This window comes from Anopheles maculipalpis, chromosome 2RL (genome assembly GCF_943734695.1).
Source record: "Anopheles maculipalpis chromosome 2RL, idAnoMacuDA_375_x, whole genome shotgun sequence".
Classification (NCBI taxonomy): domain Eukaryota; kingdom Metazoa; phylum Arthropoda; class Insecta; order Diptera; family Culicidae; genus Anopheles; species Anopheles maculipalpis.
This window is the reverse complement of record NC_064871.1, coordinates 82,302,737-82,308,462: the sequence shown is the minus strand read 5'-3', so window position 1 is coordinate 82,308,462 and position 5,726 is coordinate 82,302,737. Positions and strand designations below refer to the sequence as shown.

Here is a 5,726-nt window from a genome sequence, read left to right as displayed (position 1 = left end):
CGGAGCACAAAATTGTTGTTGACATTCGAGCTTTTTTGCATAGCTAAAGGGAGCATTGCTATCACATTGAACGGTTGCTGTTTTGAAAAAGAAAGCGTAAAACGAATATTTGGTGATTGGAATTCGAGAAGGCAGTAACGATCGTACTCTGTGGATGCCTATGATTTATTTGAAGCTTTTATTGCAGATTTTGATTGTATTCTGAATGTGGTAATCACATACCGAATGCCAAGAATTCGATCTGCTGATTGATAATCCGAAGGTATATGTTTAGATTTCTTTCTATTCTATGTCAAACCGCACCTCAAATTCACCTACAACAATGTGTCAACGATTTTATAGCTCGGTGTTAAGCGTCACACCGTACATTTTGGAAGCTTCTGGACCCGATGCATCTTCTTTTTCTTTCTTTCTTTTCAACTGCCGCGAGCAACTCTCCTTGGAACAATATACTGCAATGTCCGAAAAGTAAGGACATTGGCATTGGATGTCAAATGTAAATATGTTTTCGACAGTTCTGGCACGTTTCAAGTCTAAAAAGCCAGACGGCTAGGAGTGACAATGTATTTTCGGAGCGGCGCCAAGTGTTTTTGTCCATATTGATCATGTCCAAGTTTGTGGAGCAGCGCGCATCTATCAAATTTTTTTTGCGCAATAAAATAAACGTTGCGGATGTTACAAAAAGCCTTCGGGGAAGAATCTATGTCGAAGAAAAATGTGTACAAATGCTATAGTGATTTCAAGAATGGCCGTGAGAAGGTCGTAGACGAGGACCTTCCGGAAAGACCATCCACCTCGACCGACGCCCACGTCGTCAAAATCAAGAATTTGGTGGTCCACAATCGTCGGTTGGCAATACGAGACCTTTCGGAAAGTGTTGGGATATCCAAAGCCTCGTTCAACACCATCCTGAAAGATGTTTTGGGGTTGAAGCGAGTGATGTCTCGCCTGGTGCCTAAATGCCTGAACCTGCTCGAAAACGGAATGGCGTGGAAAGCTGAAATCGATTATAACTGGGGACGAAACGAAGAATTACGCATACGACTCGGAAACAACGGACCAGTCCAGCGAGTACCGTTCCCCGAACGAGCCAAGGCCCAAGAAGTCGCGCCAAAGTCATACAAAAATCAAGGTGATGCTGTTTGATTACCGTTGGGTGGTTCACAAGGAATTTCTTCCGAAGGGCCAAACGGGGAAGGTTCCTCCATCTTCCATCGGGGAACGGGAAGAGGTACGCAACTCCATCCGGCGAAAGCGGCCGGATTTGTGGAATAACAACAGCGGATTTTTGCACCACCATAATGCGCCCTCTCATACGGTCATCTTTTTGAGGGAGTTTTTCGCAACAACTGGCACCCATATCGGCACCCTTCTGGCTGTTCAACAAGCTAAAACGACCGCTTCGGGGACACCGTTTTGACTCTATCAAGGAGATAGATATCGCAGCCACAGATTCCTGCCGCCTGGAAATCCTCGGTGATGTTTTTTTTTTGTACAAAAAAGATTGTATGCACTGTGGCTACCTTGCCCTCTTTATGGCACCAAGGTTTTTCAAATCTCGATACTAAGCTTGATGATGCTTTTGTTTAAAAAAAGCAAGCAGCATTCTCTTCTAGTGCCCAGAGAGACAGGCCGTAAATATGGATTTGGATGCACCTTTTGATTGCGTGAACCACCACTAAGTAAGCTTGCTCGACTTGGATTCTCTGCACCACTGGTAAATTAGTTCAGTTCCTGCCTCAAAGATCGTATTTACCCCAATGCAGATCTGGCGTTTCTTATGGCAGCAATCTGAGGCCTGTATTGTTCTCATCGTACATCAAGTACGTTACACTGGTTAGAGAGACTTGGATTAGAGAGACTGAATGTTTATTCTACGTTGATGGCGTTAGGCTGCTTCAATGTGACTCAATGTCGTTCTTTAGAAGAGTTAATCCTATAGTCTTGTAGCGCCCATGCTGCTATGATCAAGGATCGGCAAGCCCAGCAGTTAACATCTGCAGTAATAAAAATAAGTCAACCCCACTTCTGGCTTGAGCTATTACATCTGTGGGACTCTATTTTTGCAGTATAATGCTGTCAGGCATGTCAGAGTCACGCTGGACCAGAGACCAGTTTTTCGTCAGTACTGCTGTGATATTTTGGACAAAGTCTACAAAATGTCAGGATTTATTCGTGCAGTGAGTCTTTGGGGTGACTCTTTCGCCCCATCGTACAGCTCTGAATCGATACGACAGCTTTCAGCAGTGTCAGAGACAAGTAGGTGGCGTTGTTAAGAATTGTGATTTTGCCTCGACGATGCTACATCCATGCACTGTATTCAACTGCAGGAGTTTGGAATCAAAATAATCAATCAATAATGGTTGGAATTTTTAAAAAATGAAGTTCAACTGCCACTCAACTCTAGTCAAATTAAGTCCGTCAGTAAAACAAAACACAAACAAAGAAAACAATAAACACAAATTTATTTGATTTCGATTCGAGAATTTTAAATAAATTCTCATCAGTAAGTAAGCTCCGGTTCGTCGATGATATTTTATAGCTTCTATCCATTGAGAAAAAAGGCTCCTTCCCCCCAACATCACTGCATAGGAACATGGTTTATATCGCATGGTACCATGGTACCACCATCGCCAAAATGTGTCGAAGCAAAGCCTTATCAAAGATGCATTTTCATATCAAAATTGGAAATGACTGTTTCGACTGTTGTTAGCTGATATTGCCCATCCGGCATTGCTTCCCTTATCCCTGAACTCCATTTTACAGTGAAAACAGTACACCATGGCGTACGAAATTTGTAATTATAAATTCATCGATTCGATAATTTTTCGACCTCCCACCCCCCCCCCCCCCGCCCCCCCTCCTTGAAATGCAAAATGCAACTGTTCAAGAATCCGAACCCGTATGCACCATGGGCGGATTGCCCTTTTGCGGTACGCAACTTTCGGTGGCTTTCCCCAATTCCGAACGGTTAGATATCGCTTCTCAACCTGCTCACGGGATTAGCATGCCCGGTACGCTACTGTCTGTCACCAATCGTATCGGTTTCGAACCACCATGGTAGAAGGTTTTGCGGTTGTTGCTTGTTGTTGCTATTTTTATGCTGAGTTTTGTTTGTTTCGCTCTTTCCAAGCTTACGAGTAACTTTCCAATCGATTCCAAAAGCCGCCCACCCGGGAATATCTGAAGCAAACCCACACGCGCTAGAAGGCTGGTGACATTTGGGAAACCTTTTCGCTCGAGCCTCGCAGCACCGATCGATTTGGGGATTGAGATTAATTTAAGAGATAAATTTTCAATTTCAATCTCATGCATATTTGCATTTGAAACCGGGCTGTGGGAGGTCCCGTTTTTTTTTTTTTTGTGGTGATAGGCTTTGCCAAATCGTTCCTCGGACGGCTGATGGTCGAGAATGTGAGCATCGGGATGGCACACACATGTAGATGGGAAAACGAGCTCATCGCATCACCGTAATCGAAAAGCGGTTCACTTAACAAATATTATTTTGTGCCCCATGCCTTATTGTGATCGTACGGGAGGTTGGCATTCGCTTACCGCTGTGTATGCGGGCGAAAGGAAAGTTTGTTCTACCCCCTTTGGATGCCCGTGGACATCTGTGAGCGGAAAATCTATTTTCCACCCTTTTGGTTGGTGATCCCTTGCCGTACGACAAGAATCCCTGAGCCTGGTTGTTGGGATCGCAGAGAGTTGCATATGATGTTGCCAATAATGTGATTTCGGTTGACATGTGATTATTGCAGATGGATGCAGCATCTTTCGAGCACGGCATATGGTCAACGTTTTATTGATTTAGAGTTCGTTTTAGCCTAACAACTTTTCATATAATAATAATCTTTGAAGAAATACTCTTGTTTGCTTTTGTTAAATCACTCTTTGTTCATTCCTATTATCTATGTTGATCGAAGTCTTAATGCTTGAAGGAGGGTTAAATTCATAACAATAATTAAATTGCTAGAGTCATTAAAGTTAAATTCAAAAGGAATAAAAGACTTTTTGATCATTCAATTTACTTTGGTGAGGACCGACTACCTAACTACGAGATATCACTAAGTCTCGTCAAGCCATTAGATGGGCAGCTTGGCCTAGCAAGTCATTAAGCCAAGAAGAAGAAAATTGTTGAAGAAATCTTCTTGCTACTAAGCAGAAAACCAATTATAGTCTACATCTTTAACCCATTGGCTTATCATATCTATTGTTTATTGTTAATTAAAAAATAAATTTCCACTCCGCCATACAGGCTTAACGAGAGCATCGGATACAACATTCCCTATTGCAGCGTCTAAAGTCTAAAGTCTCCGGCTAAACCTCTATTCTATTTACCCATGTTACGGCATAAGGGCACCAAACGACCGAACCATACTCTAAAATGTGTCTAACTAAACTGAAAAACAGTGTTTTCACTTAAATATTAGCCCTAGTGTTCTGGTCCCGCGGCCAAGTGAGGCACAAATGTCAGTTTTTTATCCAATACTACATCTAGGTCACGAATTTGGTCAGTTCGAGTCAAAACACTTATTAACGCACAGTTGCAGTAAGTTCGATAAGCACCAACTGTTGAAACACAATACTACATTCTCTAGCACCCTGCAGTCGTCAATTGTCTTCACTGGTATAAATATTTTCAAATCGTCGGCATACATAAGATAGCATTTATCAGGCAGGACTTCACACACATCGTTTACATATAACAGGAACAGCAAAGGTTCTAAGGGACTCACCTGTGGGACTCCAGAACTGCTCGTGAACTGGCTGGATAATGATGATATTAAAATAAATGTGTCTTTACAAATGTGCTACATATGCGATCCGATCACAATTACAAGCAATAAAGTCAGGCCTTTCTTTACAGTGAAAAAAGTATAATTAATATCAGAGGTTGATCATGGTATAAGCAAACCTAGCAGATGCATGGTGCCCCGACAGATTGCGCATTGAATTCCCTTCTGTTGGACTCTTCCCACAATTGCACCAGCACGGTTTTATAACTGTGTTCCAGATGGATGCTATCTACAAAAAAAAATATATAAGCGGCCTTCGACAGAGTACCACACTGTATCTTGCTCGACAAACTCGACAGGGTTGGACTACCGGAAACTTTGGTGGGTTGAACAAGCTTATGCTTGATTGGCAGAAGATCAATCTGTGCATTCACCAGCGTTGTTCAGTGTAGCAACTGGCAGCAACGAACCATTACTGTTCGTGCTTCACGTAAATGACCACATTCCATGGTACTTCCAGCTATATTTCGGCAAAAATTTGAGCTTCAAAACCATACTCGATCTCAGGCTTCGTTGACCACATTGGACAGCCTGCACTAAGCATTTCGTAAAGCATTCAATCTTTTCGTCGACAAATGTGTAGTGATCACTTTCTGCCGTTCACGAGCTCCAACAGTCTTCGATTACACAGTATCTCGAAAGACAACAGTGTTTGAAGGATCTGGGCAATTTTCTTGACACAAGGCTCTCTTTCATAGCTCGTTCACGTTGTATCAGGATACAGACGGGTTCTTCCGCGGCTACGCTCCTGAGATCATCGGCTCGACTGTAAGAAAAGTTGTCTGATGCTTCTGCTGCCTCTTCCAGATGAGCGTCTTGAGCAGGCACGGCCTTTCATTACAGGGCTTTTAAACGGCATCATCCATTATCCAGCGCTATTGTCGCAAGCAATGCTAACAATCACCAAACAACGAACCTCTTTTTTGC

General features: G+C 42.8%; 1 pseudogene; it reads left to right on the top strand.

Moving 5' to 3' along the window:
- Positions 1–605: 605 nt before the first annotated feature.
- Positions 606–1,275, top strand: LOC126567543 (uncharacterized; annotated as a pseudogene).
- Positions 1,276–5,726: the final 4,451 nt, after the last annotated feature.